Source organism: Dendrobates tinctorius, unplaced genomic scaffold (genome assembly GCF_039654945.1).
Source record: "Dendrobates tinctorius isolate UK_male_01 unplaced genomic scaffold, ASM3965494v1 ptg000302l, whole genome shotgun sequence".
Lineage (NCBI taxonomy): Eukaryota > Metazoa > Chordata > Amphibia > Anura > Dendrobatidae > Dendrobates > Dendrobates tinctorius.
Window position 1 is genome coordinate 4,440,457 of NW_027361969.1, and position 18,829 is coordinate 4,459,285.

General features: G+C 48.9%; 1 protein-coding gene and 1 long non-coding RNA gene across 2 annotated transcripts in view; one reads left to right on the forward strand and one right to left on the reverse strand.

The window, feature by feature from the left end:
- Nucleotides 1-17,642, forward strand: part of LOC141073469 (uncharacterized) — an 88,300-nt gene extending 70,658 nt beyond the window's left edge. The window contains exon 3 of the long non-coding RNA XR_012226966.1: nucleotides 17,467-17,642. This is a non-coding gene — a long non-coding RNA (uncharacterized lncRNA). The remainder of the gene's footprint in view (nucleotides 1-17,466) is intronic.
- The window catches only part of TMEM132A (transmembrane protein 132A), a 310,163-nt gene that overhangs the window by 220,524 nt on the left and 70,810 nt on the right, over nucleotides 1-18,829 (reverse strand). The window lies entirely within an intron of this gene.

Below are 18,829 nucleotides of genomic sequence, written 5' to 3' on the forward strand. Positions count from 1 at the left end.
CATCAGAGGGACTCTTTGAAAACCTGATTATGCCGTTTGGGTTAACTAATGCCCTCGTTATTTCCCAGAACTTTATCAATGTTGTGTTTTCTGACCTGATAGGCCGTTTTGTTGTCATTTATTTGGATGACATTTTGGTGTATTCCCCAGTCAGTCTCACTTGCAACATCTACATACAGTTGTCCAGAGACTCAGGGAGAACCACTTGTCTGCTAAATTGGAAAAATGTGCGTTTTTCGTACAGGAACTGTCTTTTTTGGGAGTGATTGTGTCTTGTGAGGTGTTTCGTATGGATCCTAAGAAGGTGCTGGCAATCGCAGACTGGGTTCAGCCTCGTGATCTCAAGGGGCTCCAGCGCTTCTTGGGATTTGCGAACTATTACTGGAGATTCATTAAAGGTTTCTCACAAGTGGTTAAACCACTCACGGATCTTACCCGGAAGGGGGCTGATGTAAAAAATTGGTCGGAACTCGTTAAGGAGTCCTCAGCTCTTAAGAAATGTTTCACGTCCGCCCTGGTGTTGGTTCAGCCAGACCCGTCCAAACCATTTATTGTGGAGGTGGATGCTTCTGAAGTGGGGGTGGGGGCAGTGTTGGACTCCGAAAAATACCGTTAACCGGTGAGTAACTACGACTTTATTCGGTCGTCCATGACAGCACCACCTGAGAGAATTACAGAGAGTAATAATTACTTTAGGGAGGGACTACAGCCTGCAGAACCCTGACACCAAAGGAGAGGTCTGAGGAAGCACCCAGGTCTAGTCTATAATGGTTATAAAAGGTGCTCGGAGAGGACCAAGTAGCTGCCTTACATATTTGGTTGATTGAGACCTCCGATCTCTCTGCCCACGAAGTTGCCATGGCCCTGGTGGAATGCGCCCTCAGCTTGCCAGGGGCCGGTTTGCCTTTTGAGGTGCATGCTAAAGAAATGGCCTCCCTAATCCATCTCGCTAGCGAACTTTTTGAAGCCCTAAGGCCCTTTCTAGTGCCCTGGTAGGAAATAAATAAGGCATTATCTTTTTTCCAGGGGTCGGTAACTGTCAGGTACTCTAGGAGACATCTCCTAACGTCTAGCGTGTGTAATTTCCTTTCCTTATCGTTCGTGGGATTAGAGAGGAAGGATGGAAGAACTATCTCCTGAGTTCTATGGAAACTGGAGGCTACTTTAGGCAGGTATGCTGGATCGGGTGTAAGAATTACCCTGTCATCCCTGAATTGTATGTAAGAAGGAAGTCTAGATAGCGCCTGGATGTCACTCACTCTACGGGCTGATGTCAACGCTACCAGGAGAGCCTCTTTAAGGGACAGGTTTTTCGTGGAAGATGATGAAATAGGCTCAAACGGGGCCTCTGTCATGGCCGTAAGGACTAGGTTTAGATCCCATCGCATAAATTTATTTCTCACTATCAGTCTGGACCTGCCTGTTGCCTTAATAAACCTATTGATCCAATAGTTATTGGCGATGTTGCAGTTGAACAGTGCCCCAAGAGCCGACACCTGTACCTTGAGGGTGCTGGTGGAGAGTCCCATATCCAGACCTTTTTGCAAGAACTCTAAGATCTGCGCTATGGGAGTGGACTGTCCAGCTACTACCCCCGAGCTCTGAAGGAATCTTTTCCAGATCCTCACATAGATTTTTGTTGTAACCGGCTTTCTGCTTTTAAGCAGGGTGTTAATTAGGGCCGGGGAAAAACCTCTCTCTTTTAGCAGTGCCCGTTCAAAATCCACGCCGTCAGATGTAGGCCAGCTACCTGAGGATGGTAAACTGGGCCCTGGGACAGGAGGTCTGGGATGTTTGGTAGGACCCAAGGTTCGGATACCGACATGGTCCTCAGGCATGAGAACCATGCCCTCCTGGGCCAAAACGGGGCGATCACTATATTCCTCGCTTTGTCCTTCCTAACTTTCCTCATCACCAGGGGTAGTAGAGCCAGGTGAGGGAAGGCGTATGCAAGCCTGAAGTCCCATTTGATTAGAAGAGCATCTACTGCCAGAGGGTTCTCCCTGGGATTCAGGGAGCAGAACTGCGGCACCTTCCTGTTCTCTCTGGTGGCGAAGAGGTCCACTTCTGGCTGCCCCCATTTTTGTACTATCTGGTTGAAGATTGACGCTTTTAAGGACCATTCTCCTTGCTTTAGGAGGTTGCGGCTCAGGAAGTCTGCCGTGGTGTTTTCCTTTCCTTTTATGTGCAGAGCTGTTAAAGACAGGAGATGTTGCTCTGCCCACTGGAACAGCCGTTCTACTACCTCCATCAGGGGCTTGGACCGAGTGCCGCCTTGGTGGTTGATGTAAGCCACGGTGACCCGATTGTCGGAGAATATACGAACATGGTGCCCCTGTAGATACACAAGAAGATTTTTAACTGCCTTCTCTACGGCTGTTAGGTCTTTCAGGTTGGAGGACATTTCCAACTGATGACTATCCCACAGGTCCTGAATTAAGGTTTCCCCCATGTGGGCCCCCCAACCCGTAGGGCTTGCGTCCGTGGTGACTACCCGGGTTATGTTATATTCCCAGGGTACCCCTCTGGCTAGATTGTTCTCGTCTAGCCACCACTCAAGGGATCTCAAAGTCTGTTGGGACAGAGTCAACCGGCCTTCTAGATACCCACCCAGGATTTTTTGGTGGCGTAAAACCTCGCTATGTAGCACCCTTGTATGGAACTGGGCCCACTGGACCGCGGGGATGCAGGATGAGAGAGAACCCAGGAGGGACATTGCCTTCCTGAGAGACATGAAAGGGCAATTGGAGGCGTTTAAGACCTGCTGACGTAGGTGGGCCAATTTTTTGGGAGGAAGACGACATTCCTGATTCTGCGAATCAAGGATTAAGCCCAAGAACTGCTGGACCTTCATGGGCTGTAGACGGGACTTCTTGATGTTTAATAGCCACCCTAACCCCTCCAAAGCCAATTTTGTTTTCTGCAATTGATCCAGACAATGGACTTCTGTTTTTCCTACAATAAGGAAGTCATCCAGGTAGGGGATTACTAGGATGTCTGCCTCCCGTAGATGGGCCATAACCTCCGCTATAACTTTAGTGAACACCCGGGGGGGCAACTGCTATACCAAAGGGAAGGGCGACATATTGGAAATGCTGCAACGACCCCTCCAAATGAACTGCCACTCTAAGGAAACGCTGATGAGACGCATAGATGGGTATATGGTAATAAGCGTCCTTTAAATCAAATACCACCATAGAACAATTTTCAAACAGCAACTTTATCGTGGAGCTGATCGTTTCCATTTTGAAAGATCGAATGACTAGGTATCTGTTAAGCACCTTCAGATTAATTATGGTCCTGTAGGAATTATCCGGTTTACGGATCAAAAATAGGGGGGAGTAGAAGCCTTCGCCCTTCTCTGCCTCTGGCACCTTTATCAGTACCCTCTTCTGGCATAGTTCAATAACTTCGGTTTCTAGGGCAGTCTGTTCCTCCAAGGAAGACCTAAGCGGAGTGGCTCTAAAGCTGCTCTGGGGGACACAGGCAAATTCGAACTTTAGACCTGCGGCCACCAACCTCAGGATCCCATTACTGTTCGAGATCTGCGACCAGGCTGGGAAGAAGGCCGATAGTCTACCTCCCACCGGGGCTTCTAGTCATTGGGGAGGTTTCTTGGACTCATGGGATGCTTCTTGGCGTCCCCCTCCAAACATAAAACCAGTACCTTTTCTTTTCTTATCTTCCCATCTGCCCCGTTCCCCGGACGATCTCCTCCGAAAAAATCTCTTCCTAGCAAAGGGACGCCTATAGGAAGTGGTGGGTAGGGAAGGGAATTTCTTTTTATCATCGCTAGCCTTCTCCAGGAGTTCATCTAGGACTGGTCCGAATAGATATTCCCCCTCACATGGGATGGAGCAAAGCCGGGATCTGGGCTGGATATCCCCGGGCCAGCATTTCAGCCATATAGCCCGTCGGGCCGCATTCGATAGCCCTGTGGCCTTGGCTGCCATTCTCGCAGAGTCTGCTGAAGCGTTGGCTAAAAAGGCTGCCGCATCCTGGATGGTAGGTAGGGTTTTTAAGATAGATTCCCTCGAGGCACTGTCTACTAGCTGTGCTTCTAATTGGTCTAGCCAAACCATCATAGATGCAGGTTGCTGCGACCGCCGGTCTCAGGGCGTCAGCTGACATTTCCCATGTACCTTTCAAGTAGGAGTCCGCCTTTTTATCCAGCAGATCCTTCAAAGAGACCATGTCATCAAAAGGAATAGTGGATTTTTTGGACGCCTTAGCCACTGCTGCATCCAATTTCGGGGCTTTGTCCCACTTATCCCTTTGAGGACCCTGTGGTGAATATCGCCGCTTAAAGGCTGGTAGTAGGGAGCCTTTTCTTTCCGGTTTCCTCCATTCTCTATTAAATCAAATTTTGGACCCTGTCGTTTAACGGGAACGACTTACGTTTCCTGGGGTCTAAACCCCCGATCATTAGGTCCTGTGCTGACCGTTCAGGTCTGGCGTCTGTTACCCCCATGGTAGCCCTAACTGCCTTGACTAGTTTGTCCACTTGGTCAAGACCTAGGCAGAAACGGCTGGCGTCTTCCTCTGAAGAGGACGCGGAGGGTTCTGAGGAGTCTTCGTTCCCTCTAGGGTCTGCTGAAGAGCCTGACTCTGAGAAACTCGCCCTCTTTCTCTTCCTAGACGACTCCCCCTGGGATACTGATCTTAGGGCTTTAACCTCCGATCTGATTATTTCCCTTAGATTTGTAGAGAAGTCAGGGGTCTCTTATGCCACCTACAGGAGGGGGGACAGAGCAGGAAGTATGCTTGTTACTTTTTAGGACTACGCCCCCCCCCTTTTTTTTTTTTTTACCGTCTGCCGTATGAATGACTGGCACAGCCTCTTAGGGTAGGCATCCGGCAAGAGGCATTTACAAAGGGCGCATTCCCTGTTTTTTGCCTTGTCAGTACATTTCTTCCCCTATAGGAGGAAAAACATAAGGGGGACACTGCGTCAGGGCACATTCACGAAGATCTCTTACCCTGAGCAGAAGGCGTAGGTACCGGATCACGGGGGGCGAGCTGGATCCTTCGGCCTGGAGGAACTTCTGTGGCCGGATTGTCCAGTTCATTTCTTCTTCTGCTGGGAGCTGATTTTGGACCTCTCTGAGGTACATTCCTGCTCTTTGTCCAGCCGTGGCACGGGAGCTTCCGGCTCGTCCATCCTGCCTCTGAGCTTGAAGCCGCTCGGCAGTGCATCAGTGCCCTCTTCTCCCTCCCGGAAATCCAGGTCCGCAGGTGACGTGGCCAGTGGCTGATTTTCGCCCCCCCCATTTTCCCCGATGTCCACCCCATGTGCCGCGCCCCCCCCGCCCGCACCGGCGACGCACGGGGAGAAAGCTGGTCGGAACCCGATTTCCGGTCTGGCGCCACCAGGCCCGCCCCCCGCTGCGCCACTTCCGGTCCGGGCGAGCGCGGGGATGCACAGGCCATCAACGCCACCAGCCCCCCACCGCGCCACTTCCGGTCCGGGCACGCGTGAGGACGCGCAGACCACCGGCCCCGCTACTCACCCGCGCCACCCCTGGCCCGGCGAGCGCGAGGATGTGCAGGCCACCAGCGCCCCGGCGGCGCCGACACATAGCATACCGGATGCCACCGAAGCGCAGCCGCACGACCCCGACCGCGATCCAGGGGAGGGGAGCCGCACCAGCCGGAACAAGGACCAGGATCCTGGGGGGGGAACCCTACTTACCTGCCGGCGCCGGCCCAGGAAATGGGCATCCACCGGACCCCGCTCCCACCTGCCCCGCACACTGCCGTGAAACCCTGCGCGGGTCACCGTGGCGCTTCCAGGGGACTCCGCACTGCCCGAGGTAGGAGACCCCCACCTCCCTGAGTCTGACAGCCGGCCTGGGGATTCCTTCGTCCATGATGGCATGATCTGTAGGGAATCCTGTCCAACAGGAAACCAACTGATGCGTGGGAGAGGTGCCGCCCTTATGTATCTGTAGGATTTCCTGTTCCTGGAGGGCAGATCCCCTCTCTCAGGTGGTGGTGTCATGGACGACCGAATAAATTGATTTCTGCTTGTGGAGTTTGTGCCCATTCCAAAAGCTCGCATAACCGTCCGGCTGGGGAACTCATACCTTTACCACTTCCTGATAGGGCATGGACTCTTCTCTCCAGTGACTTTATTACCGGTCTTCCACCTTCCAGGTGCAATACCGTGATCTGGGTGGTGGTGGACAAGTTTTCAAAACAGGCCGATTTCATTCTCTTGGTGGCATTACCCTCAGCAGAAACATTGTCAAGGTTGTTTGTGCTGCATGTGGTCTGATTGCATGGGGTACCCCTGAATGTTGTGTCTGACAGAGGTGTGCAGTTTGTGGCCAAATTTTGGAGGGCATTCTGTAAGAAATTGGGCATCTCACTCTCCTTCACGTCGGCATATCACCCGGAGAGTAATGGTCTGACAAAATGCACCAATCAATCCCTGGAACAGATTCTCAGGTGTCTGACCTCCACCAGACAGGAGGATTGGTGTGATGCGTTACCGTTGGCGGAGTTTGCTTTTAACAACCGGGTGAGTTAATCCACCAACATGTCCCCATTCCTGATCAATTATGGGTTTAATCCTCATTTTGGGGAATTTTCACGGTTGGATTCCGGTTGTCTAGGGGCGGAGGGATCCGTTCAACAGTTAAAAAACCTCTGGGCTGAAATTCAACCTAATATCTCTCGGGCCCAGGGGAGGTATAAATATTTTGCTGACAAAAAGAGAGCCCCAGGACACGTTTCAGGTGGGAGAGAAGGCTTGGCTTTCAACACGTAACATCAACTTGAAGGTACCATCAGCTAAATTGGGACCAAAGTTCATTGGTCCGAATGAGATTGTGGAGATAGTCAACCCCCCCCTTGGCATAAAGGCTGTGTCTCCCCGCCTCCTTAAAAATATCCAATGTGTTCTATAAATCTCTGTTGAAACCTGTGGGGTCTGTCAAGGAGGACTCCGAGCCTGTTGTTCCTCCAGTGTTGGTGGAGGGTCACTTGGAGTATGAGGTCGGACATATTGTGGACTCTCGGCGGGTGGATCGCTAATGGGTCCCTACTCACTCCGTACATGCAGACAGCCTGGTTTGGGCTTTCCATGCCAAATACCCAGGGAAGCCTGGGGGTCCAGTGGTCCCCCATTGAGAGGGGAGTACTGTCATGATCCCAATGCAGGTTCTGACAGGGGACAGAATGGAGACACAGGGGACAGAATGGAGACACAAGGGACAGAATGGAGACACAAGGGACAGAATAGAGACACAGTGGACATGATTGGAGACACAGGGGGCAGGATGAAAGATATGGGGGCATAATTGGGGACACGGGGCATGATTGGAGACACGGTGTCATTATCCCAGTGCAGGTTTTGACCTGCACGTCAGGCGTTAATGTCTTGAGCCCAGTGCAGGCTTTGACCTGCATGCCTGGGGGTAATTATTGTGGCTGGTCTTTGGTTTGGGGAGAACTTCTTATAGCCCTGGGAAACTCCAATCCCCGTCAGTTATACTTTTGCCTTTGGCTGAGTGTGGTGACCCCTGTGTGCCTGTGCCTTGTGATTGTCTTCTAGCTTGCTTATATGGTTGTGACTCGGTTCTGTCCCCTGTTGCGAGATTGTCTTTTCATTCTGTACTGTGTATCTGCTTCTCTGGTTTCTGACTGCTGCTACGTCCTGACTATTCGTTCTGTCTAATCCTTTGGTACTGTTGTGCTATCTCGTACTTTGACCCCGGCCTGATCTGTTTCCGTCTCTGTCTATGCCTCTTGGTAACTTTGTCCCGTAGTTACCCTTCTAGGAGATTTCCTGCAGCTCCTAGCTCTCTGGAGTTTAGGCCAAGCCCCCAGCAGTCACGTGCTTCAGGTCCTGTTGGTCTAGCATGCATTTTAACCACTGCTGCCCCGCTCCACAGGTATCTTAGGGCACAGTTTCTCTTACTGAGGACACGTGCACTGGCTCAGTGAGCCAGTGCAGTGCGGTGTTCCTGACACTCGGGGCATGATTGGAGACACGGGGCAGGATTGCAGACATGGGGCAGAAGGAAAGATATGGGGGCAGGTTTGGAGACATGGTGGCAGGACTGGAGACATGGTGGCAGGATGAAAGATATGGGGGCAGGATTGGAGACGCAGGTGGCATGATTGGAGACACAGGCAACATGATTGGAGACACAGGGGGCATGATTGGAGACACAGGGGCATGAAGGGAGACATGGTGTGGGATGGAGACAGATGGGGCAGGTTGGAGACAGATCAGGCAGGATCATGGGCCAGGATGGAGACAGATGGTGCAGGTTCATGGGACAGGATCATGGGACAGATGGGGCAGGATCATGGAACAGAAGGGGCAGGATCATGGAACAGATGGGTCAGGATCATGGAACAGATGGGGCAGGATCATGGAACAGATGAGGCAGGATAATGGGACAGTTGTGGCAGGATCATGGGACAGATGGGGAGATCATATAGGACAGAATGGATACTCATGAGGGCAGGATGGGAGAACATATGGCTGGAGCCAGGAATGAAACACACGGGGGTCAGAATGGGGGATATTATTACCATAGGGGCCAATTAAGGGAGATTATTACTGCAGTGATGTATTTATTTTATTTTTTGAGTATACTGTTTTAAATGGGGAAGGCGATCCTGTTACTGTGCAGAGTGATACTATGTTGCCTTTTTTTGGTGTAGTGTAGAATTTGGGGAAAAAATAAGTAATGTGTTCTGCAAGCGGTGCTCTAGATAACCGTGTTATTTCCTGCAGAGACGAGCCCTTGCTGGAAGAAGTGACATTGATCTGTGCTGGATGAAGAAGATAGACTTCACCTAGAGGCGTCACTGGTGAGTCAATGTGTTACCTATACACTGATACTATACACTGTATACTATATACAGTGGTCCTGTGTACAATGTCACCAGTGATCACTGTATTACCTTTACACTGACACTGCATACTAAGTACAGATCTCCTGTGTATAATGGCACATATGGCGATACTATTGAGGGTTTTTTTTATTACTGATCAGTATTGTAGTATTCAGTCACAAAGTGGTGGTAATATGTTGTCTGGCCATGGTGTGGTGGTATTATTGGTCACCGTATGGTGGTAATATGTGGTCTGGTCATGGTGTGGCGGTATTTGTCCGTTGTATGTGATATTATTCGGTCACTGTGGTTTTAATATGTGGTCTGGACATGGTGTGGTGGTATTTGTTCTTTGTATGTGGTATTATACGTCACTATGTGGTAGTAATATGGTGTCTGGTCATGGTACAGTGGTATTTGTCCCGTGTGTGACATTATTGGTAATTTTAAGAATTTAAAAATATACCTAAATTGTATTGCATACTTTAAAAAATGTTTAATAGGTTAGAGGAGAGTAGGGCCCGGCCTAAAGAGTCTACCGTGTCGTGGTGGCGGCTTAAAAAATCTTTTGGCCAAAACAAATGCTGCTGGTTACCGTATATGTGTGATCTGATGATGAGAACTGTTAATGTGTGATTGATGAGAACTGGAGTTTTTCCAAGAGAGAGCAGTGGGGCTTTGGACAGTTTGAGGGGTGGAGCCTGGGCGGAGTCTCAAGGGGGCCCCGAAATTCCTAGTGGCAGCCCTGCATCATTGCATATGACTTCACTGCATATAATTAGTATCCATTTCACCATTTGCAGAATATATATTATGCGGCATCCTTCATTTTACAGACATTAAACACGCCAGTCTTCCTCTGACTAGTTCCCGTGGGTTTCTATGCGCAGTATCCAAGACTCTATTCACACAGCATTACATGTTGCAGGCACTACACACGCTAGTCCTCCTCTGACTAGTTCCTGTGGGTGACTTGCACCGCTGCATCAAAGTCTCTTTACTCACATAGCCATACACAGTCCAGCATATCCTCCGGATCGCAGCCGGGCAGCATATCCACCTGTTTTGCAATTGTTACACACGCTAGTCTACTTTCGGGCACAGGACATCCACCTCCGGTTCACCTCCGGGCACAGGACTGTCCACATCCGAGACCAGTCACCGTGGACGACTTGCATCTCTGTGTACACTGTGGGTTGCCAGGCCTCACTCTGGCCCTGACACACGTGAGATTCACTAAGCACTCACTCAGACCTCACTAACCCTTTCCTACAGGGCTTTTATCACAGAAACCTGTGGCTTTCAGCCACATGGAAAACTTGGATCTGGAATGGAACAGACTGTAACACTATAATACTGCAATCTGTTTCAAACACAGTCTAGAGCAGGTTTTCCCTACCTCTGTCTTGGACACTAACATGTCCAAGACTAACACTTGTATTATCAGTCTGCATTGCAGTCACAGCTACACCCGTGACTGCCATGCACACCTATGGCCTTCATACACCTCAGTGCACATCCTGGGGAGACTACACTGCGACCCCTACCTGTGACATCAGTCACTGCTTCACCATTGTAATCCCAGCTACACCTGTGACCGCAATGCATCCTCATAGCCTCAATAAGCCTCAGTGCAAATCCTGGGGAGAGCAAACAGCGCCCCCTAGCTGTAACAGGGGTCACTGCCTCACAAGGATTAAACATTTAGGGGTGCTGGTGCTAGCACCAGAACTGGCTGTTACAGCAGCTCAGCAATTATTTAAGCCAAGCTCCCTGCAGGCAGCGATCGTGAGGGAATACCACCTAAGCCTGCATAACTGCAATAATTCAACTGTGCACCAAATATCAGTAATACCTTTCTGTTCATGACGTTCAGCTATGTCATGTCAAGAACGGTTTAAATTAAGAAAACATGCAAAAACTGCCTTTCTTTTTTTAAACATTGTGAGACAGCGCTCCCTGAGTGGGTTGGGGAACCCTCGCTTGGCAACGGGATTAAGGCACACAGGAACAGTTTCTTGCTTGGCAACAGCATTAAGACACATAGGAACAGTTTCTCACATAGACAGTCTATTTGGTTTATTTACTCAGCATAAACTGCTGTTTCTTACAACCCCCCGTATCTGAAGTTACCTTCCAGGAGCATTGCTCCACACCGTTAACTCCTTGTCAGTCCTGGCCCCAACAGTTAGCCGTCATAGGCTCTGCAGCTACATGGTCTCACCCTGTGCTCTTCAGGATTCCGTTCCACTCGCAGGACCTTCCAACACAGAGACCTGTCCTCTTTCAGGACCGTACAACATAGACCATGTGACCGTACCACAGTCTCATTATATCGCATGAGACACACCCCTTCATAGGAGGTGTATGGTTGGCCAGTCCCTCGCAGCTCTCCGGCCAGCCCCGTAAGCCTAGTCCCTTATAAGCTAAACAAAGCTCGTGAAACTACAGGTCCCAGAGTAACATTTCAGGCTTACAGCGAGGAGGACCTCCTCCTCTGCGACACATACCGGCTATTCACAACAATGCCGGTCACTGTCTCACAACATGAACTGTCAGAGAGTTTGAATGTTTTTCACCTTAAAAATTGTATTGCCATGTTCTTTATTATGCATCTAATGTGGTGTTATAGTAGTAAGAAGTTATCATCACCTATGCACAAGATAATTTATTGGGGTCTGACGGCTGAACCTCTTTGTTTGAATGGAGTTACTCGATTTACTCACAATGGGACAGCCAGAAAAAGTCGACTGCAGGGCTAAGCTATCAAGTCACTCGGTGGGGCAGCACCTATTTAATGATTGAGCGATTGCTTGAGCTGAAACCCTTCCTTGTAGATATGGCCATCACCTATTTACAGTGACTAACAAGCTACAAGCTGAGGATTTAATTCCTGGCATTTTTATGAAGGAGTGGAAGAACTTGTTGTTTTGCCTGTCCCAAAGAGGAGGTTTAATCGCAGATGGCATACTGAAATGTTGCAGCTCCCAGCTGTGAGTTTTGCCTGGCTGGTTTTCAAAAATAGGGGGGAACCCACTCAGGTTTTTTTTTAATTATTTATTTACAGCGCAAGAACAGCTGATGAATACCCGCATCATCCGCTCCTGCTCTCAATGCTATTAGCGGCAGCAGGTGTCTGATGATGGGAGCAGCTGTCTCATCAGCTGACACCAGTTAACTGAGGTAAAGTTTATACCTTCGATCATCTCTTGAGCGCTCACGCTGTCTTTTTACTGCGTGGGAACCACGGCTCTCTGACTGGCGGGGATGGTTTCACCGCCGATCAGAAGCGCTGCTTGCCGCCTTGTCATGCTATGGCAGCATGTCAAACACTGTATTGTCGGGCACCCCATTCAAGTGAATGGAGTTCAGGTTCGCTCTGCTGGATGACAGGCTGTATGGACGCATCATGCAGCCTGCCATCTAGAAGTAGCAGAGATGACTGTGAGGTCACATCCTGCTGTCCTTGACTTTTCTGCAGCACATAAGCTGCAAGAAAAGTCAACCTGCTGGCAGCGTTTTTTCACCATCCATCCAAGTGAATGGGTGAAAAATGCTGCAAAAAAGCTGAAAGAAGTGACACGCTCTATGTAAAAAAAAATGCCGCAAATCACAAAATCCCGATGACAAAAAATGTGTGCGCATGAGATTTCTGAAAACTCATAAGCTTTGCTGGTACTGTAAAAAGCAGCTGAAAATTAGAATAAAAAAACAGCAAAAACACCCAGTGTGAACCCTTCATTTTCCACGACACATAGCATTTTGCAGTCAGTCCAAAAAGTTCTACTCTGGTCTCATCTGACCTAAGCGACTTCTTCCACATGCTCGCCTTGTCACCTACAAGACTTTTCCAAACAGGACTTTTTATGGCTTGCTTTGAAAAATAACTTTATTCTTGTCACGCTTAATAATAATAATAATAATAATAATGATCTTTATTTATATAGCGCCAACATATTCCGCAGCGCTGTACAGTTTAACAGTTTCAAAACACAAGTCATAAGTAACAACGTTAACAATACAATAATTAAAGCAAAATAAGACGACTCTGCTCGTGAGAGCTTACAATCTACAATGAGGTGGGGGAGATACAAAGTACAGGTGTGTATTTACAGTGATGTATTTACAATGATGGTCCAGCCATCTTGAGGGAGTGAGGGATGGATGGAAATAGTGAATTGGCTACTCATGCACACTTACACATAGAATGATTTTGATTAGTGAACGTGATAGGCCGCTCTGAACAAATGTGTTTTGAGGGAGCGCCTAAAACTATGCAAATTGTGGATAGTCCTAATTTCTTGGGGTAGAGCATTCCAGAGAATTGGCTAAGCGCGGGAGAAGTCTTAGGGCACGTGCACACGCTGCGAATTGGGGTGCGGATTTGGCTGCGCGGATTTTGTAAAATCCGCAGGTAAATCTGCAGGTCAAAAGACCTGGGGTTTTACCTGCGGATTGGCCTGCGGTTCTGCCCTGCGGTTTTTCATCTCCAGAATGGAGGAGATGGCAAACCGTAGCGGAATCCGCAGAAAGAATTGACATGTCAATTCTTTCTGCAGTTTCAAAACAGCAGGAAAACCGCGCGGAAAAATCTGCACCGTCTGCACAGCGGTTTTTCATTCCCATAGGGAATAATGGCACTATACACCGCAGCAAAAACTGCTGCGGACCCACAGCGGCCTAATCCGCTGCGGAACCACAGCAGAATCCGCAGCGTGTGCACACACCCTTAGAGACGGGAGTGGGAGGTACGGATTAGTGCAGAGGTTAGTCGAAAGTCGTTTGCAGAGCGCAGCAGTCGGTTAGGCCGATAGACAGAAATGAGGGAGGATATGTAGGGGGGTGCTGCACTGTGGAGAGCTTTATGGGTGAGAACAAGTACTCTGAATTGGATCCTATAATGAATGGGCAGCCAATGTAAGGACTGGCGAAGAGCAGACGCGTCCGAGTACCGATTAGCCAGATAGATGACCCTGGCTGCTGCATTAAGTATGGACTGGAGAGGGGATAGTCAAGTAACGGGGAGGCCAATTAATAGAGCGCTGTAGTAGTCCAGGCGGGAGTGGATCAATGCTACAGTGAGGGTTTTTGTTGTTTCCATGGTGAGAAAAGGGCGGATTCTAGAGATGTTCTTTAGGTGTAAGCGGCAAGAGCGGGCAAGAGATTGTATAAGGGATGTGAAGGAGAGATTGGTGTCAAATATAACACCCAGACAGCGCGCCTGCTGCCGGGGTGTTATTATAGTGCTACCCATGGAGAGGGAAATGTCAGATTTAGGAAGGTTAGTAGACGGCGGGAGCAGAAGATGCTCGGTTTTGGATAGGTTGAGTTTCAGATAGAGAGTGGACATGATGTTGGAGACTGCGGACAGTCACTGGCGTTCTGTAGTACAGCGGGGGTAAGGTCGAGGAATGACGTATATAGTTGTGTGTCATCAGCATAAAGATGGTACTGAAAGCCAAATCTGCCGATAGTCTGTCCAATTGGGGCCATGTAGAGAGAAGAGAAGGGGGCCAAGGACTGAGCCCTGAGGTACCCAGACAGCGAGAGGAAGAGGAGATGGCGTGGAGCCAGAGAACAAAACACTGAAGGAGCGGTTAGAAAGATAGGAAGAGAACCAGGAGAGAGCAGTGTCCTTAATGCCTAGTGACTGGAGCCTAGAGAGTAGGAGATGGTGGTCAACAGTGTCGAAAGCTGCAGATAGGTTAAGTAGAATGAGCAAAGAGTGGTCACCGTTACGTTTTGCTGTCAGAAGGTCATTGGTCACTTTGATGAGTGCAGTTTCAGTTGAATGTAGGGGCCGGAAGCAAGACTGTGAAGGGTCTAGAGGGGAGTGAGTGGGGAGGTAACAGGTGAGGCGGGAGTAAACTAGGCGCTCCAAAAGTTTGGAGATGAAGGGGAGATTGGAGACTGGTCTGTAGTTGTTTGCGCAGGATGGGTCGAGAGTGGGCTTCTTTAGTAATGGAGTAACGATGGAGTGTTTGAAGGAGGATGGGAAAATGCCCGAGGAGAGGGAGAGATAAAAGATTGTAGTTAGGTGAGTTGTGACGACTGGAGAGAGAGACTGGAGGAGATGTGAGGGAATGGGGTCGGTAGTGTATGTGGTCGGACGAGAGGAAGAGAGGAGTCTGGAGACTTCTTCTGTGATGGGATCAAATGTGGAAAGTGAGCCAGGGGAGATGCAGGAAGGGATGGGAGTCACAGCACTTGGTGGTTAGGAGCAGATTTCCTGACGGATATTATCTATTTTTTTTCTGTAAAGTGGGAGGCCAGGTCATCAGCACAAATGTCTGTGATAGGGGCTTGTGCTTTTGGCCTGAGGAGGGAGTGAAAAGTGTCAAAAAGTTTCTTGGGGTTGCTGGCTAGTGAGGAGATCAGGGTGGTGAAGTAGGTCTGTTTGCCGAGATGAAGGGCAGCGTTATAGGTTCTTAACATGAATTTGAAGTGGATGAAGTCTTCTGGTGTGCGGGTTTTTCTCCATAGGCGTTCAGCACTCCTAGAGCATCGCTGGAGAAGTTGAGTTTGCGGTGTGAGCCAGGGCTGTTTTATTCTGTGCTTGGAGGTTCTGAGGGTGAGGGGAGCTACTAGGTCAAGGGTGCTTCTAAGAGTGTCGTTGTAGTGATGAACAGCCAGATCAGGACAGGAAAAAGAGGAGATTGGGGACAGTGATGAGTGTAGGGAGTCTGAAAGTGTCTGAGGGTTAATGGCTTGTAGATTTCTTATTGTGTGGTAGGTAGGAGTGAGCTGGGGTGGGCGAGGATTTGTGAGCGTGAAGGAGAGTATGTTGTAGTCAGAGAGTGGAAGTGGTGAGTTATTTAGGTGGGAGATTGAACAGAGACGGACAAAGACCAGATCAAGGGTGTTACCGTCCTTGTGTGTCTCAGAGGCTGAGAGCTGCGAGAGGCCTAGAGAGGTGGTTAGTGATAGAAGCTGGGATGCAGATGTGGAAGTAGGGCTGTTAATGGGGATGTTGAAGTCTCCCAGGATGAGTTGGTAGTTCTGAGGACATGAAGTGCGGCAGCCAGGCAGAAAGTGGTCAAGGAAGTGGGTGGGTGAGCCTGGGGGCCGGTATATGACCGCTACTCTGAGGGAGAGGGGACGGAAGAGCCTGATGGTTTGGACCTCAAAGGAAGGGAATGAGAGTGATGGAACTGGGGGGATTACCTGGAAAGTGCATTGTGGGGACAGGAGTATGCCGACTCCACCATGTCTGTTTGTGTGTCTCGGGGAATGAGAGAATTGTAAGCCACCATAGGAAATTGTTATGAATGAGTCACCGAGGAGGAAAAAACAAAAAGCAAGCTAAGCCCAGAAAACCGGAGAGGTTGGTAACTAGCGGATTGTAGACCCCTGATCCTATCCACAACAACTAGCAGTAGCCGTGGAGCGTGCCTACGGTGGTCCTAGACACCTCGTCACGGCCGGAGAACTAAATAAGCCTAAAGAAAGAAAGGGAAAATCTAAACTGCCCCAGAGCAGACCCCAAAGCAATAGACAGCCCCCAACATGTATTGTCGGTGAAACAAGATGAAAACACAGACACAGGTAGAAAGATAGGCTGAGCAAACGATGGGGCCCTCGCTAACTAGAAAGGACAGGAAAGAAAAGCTGCTGTCTGCAATCATGCAAAAAAACCCTGCCAAAAAGAACGTCCAACACGTCTGATAGAAAAAGGCCCTGAAGTCGCTAGACTTCAAATCACTATATCAGAACTCAGGTATATTCTGAAGACAGAGCAAAAGAGATCAACTGATCAGAGACAAAATGGGGATTCAGCCCAGTCCCAGCCAGGGCTGGCTGAACACAAAAACTAAGTAAACCAGACAAAAACTCATATGAACAATAGCAGAGAAAACTTAGCTTTAGGAAGGCAGGAACCAAACTGGAAACCAGGAGCCACAGTCAGGAAAAATCACCAGCAAGAAACTAGGGAGTCGGCTGCCTTAAATCCAATCAGAAACTCCTGATGTCCAATCGCAGTCCTCTTCCTCAGGTAGCCGGTCTCTGCCATTTAGATCAGCTTCATTACCTCCCTTCACCAACAGAGGGAGTCCAGATAGAGAACTCACTACTCCTCTGTCAGCACAGCCAGCTCCATAACCCTCACCAGAAGCCAGAGGCAAACCCGAAAATGAGCTCACAACAGGAAATGGCAGCAGGAGAAACAGTGTTAGAATCCTGAATCCAGGTTTCAGTGAGGGCCAACAGATTCCATCTTCCATCAAGGCCAGATAAGCGGTGTAATCCCTGGCTTGCTTACCACATACATTCGGACGATAAAATATCAGATAGCACTCAGACCAATCGTATACTATGGGGCAAAGCAGATTTACGGTACTTTATTTCTCATGAAAATTTGTGATTGCTTTAGATCAGTGGATCTCAAACTCCAGTCCTCGCAGACCCCAACATGTCATTTTTCAGGATTTCCTTAGTATTTCACAGGTGATGGAAGTATCATCAAGGCATCAGGAATTCTCTCACATGTGTAACACTATGGAAATCCTGAAAACATGACCTGTTGGGGTCCGCGAGGACTGGAGTTTGGGAACCACTGCTTTAGATATTCCATTTAATTGCATTTTCCAATATTTATTTTTATTTTTTCCATAGGAATATTGAAAATAATAAACCAATATCGACGCTCCCAAACTGCAATATAGCCTCTTCTAACACAGGACAGAAGTGGTACTGTGGAGTCTACAAGGTGGGCCATTTATATGGATACACCTAGGTGGGCAATGTATATGGATACACCTAAATAAAATGGGAATGGTTGGTGATATCAACTACCTGTTTGTGTGTTTATGGCACATTAGTATATGGGAGGGGGGAAACTTTTCAAGATGTGTGGTGACTATGGCGGCCATTTTGAAGTCGGCCATTTTGGATGCTACTTTATAGATGGCCCACCCTGTATATATACAGGACAGGCGAAGTGGTACTGTGCAGTGTATATATACAGGACAAGAGAAGTGGTATGATGCAGTGTATATACAGGACAAGAGAAGTGGTATTGTGCAGTGTAAATATACAGGACAGGAGCAGTGGTACGGTGCAGTGTATATATACAGGACAGACGTGGTACTGTGCAGTGTATATATACAGGATAGGAGAAGTGGTACTGTGCAGTGCATATATACAGGATAAGAGAAGTGGTACTGTGCAGTGTATATACACAAGATAGAAGTGGTACTGTGCAGTGTATATATACAGGACAGAAGTGGTACTGTGAAGTTTATATATACAGGGCAGAAGTGGTACTGTGCAGTGTATATATACAGGACAGGAGAAGTGGTACTGTGCAGTGTATATGTATGATAGAAGTGGTACTGCGCAGTGTATACATACAGGACAGAAGTGGTTCTGTGCAGTGTATTGTGGTGTGACTGGTGGTCGCGTGGTTAATCGGAGGTATATGTCACAGGGATTGTCACAATCCCACCTCTGACACCTGTATGTCACAGATGGAGGGATGCGACGCACTGCCGAAACTCGGCTATCACAGGCACAGGGGGGCTTATCTTAGTTATCCAACCTCTGCCACCATGTGATAAAAAAAACAGCAAGCTAGTCTTGCCCTAACAATTTTTCACAGGGGGGGTTATTTTGGGTGTCCCACCGCTGCTAACAATCTTCCACGAACTTTTCAGTTCCACTTTGGGACTCGCAGCTCTCCGGCGCCCCCCCTTACCCTCAGGTCAGTCAGGGAACTACACCTGGGATAATTGGTCGCCGGCTGGCTGCCTCAATGAGGTCTAGCCACCCGGCACACTGCAGTGAGGGAATTATAAAATGCTCTGGCCGCAGCCACCCAATTAGCTTATAAAATCCCTTCCGTCACTCTCAGCAGTACCTAGGGCCCAGATCACACTTTGCCGCCACCAGCTCCAGAGTTTCTCTGATTAAGTTATAAACTTAAAAGAGGGGTTCAAAGCCAACCCAATTCAGTAGCAATTATCTCAAAGGCACGTGT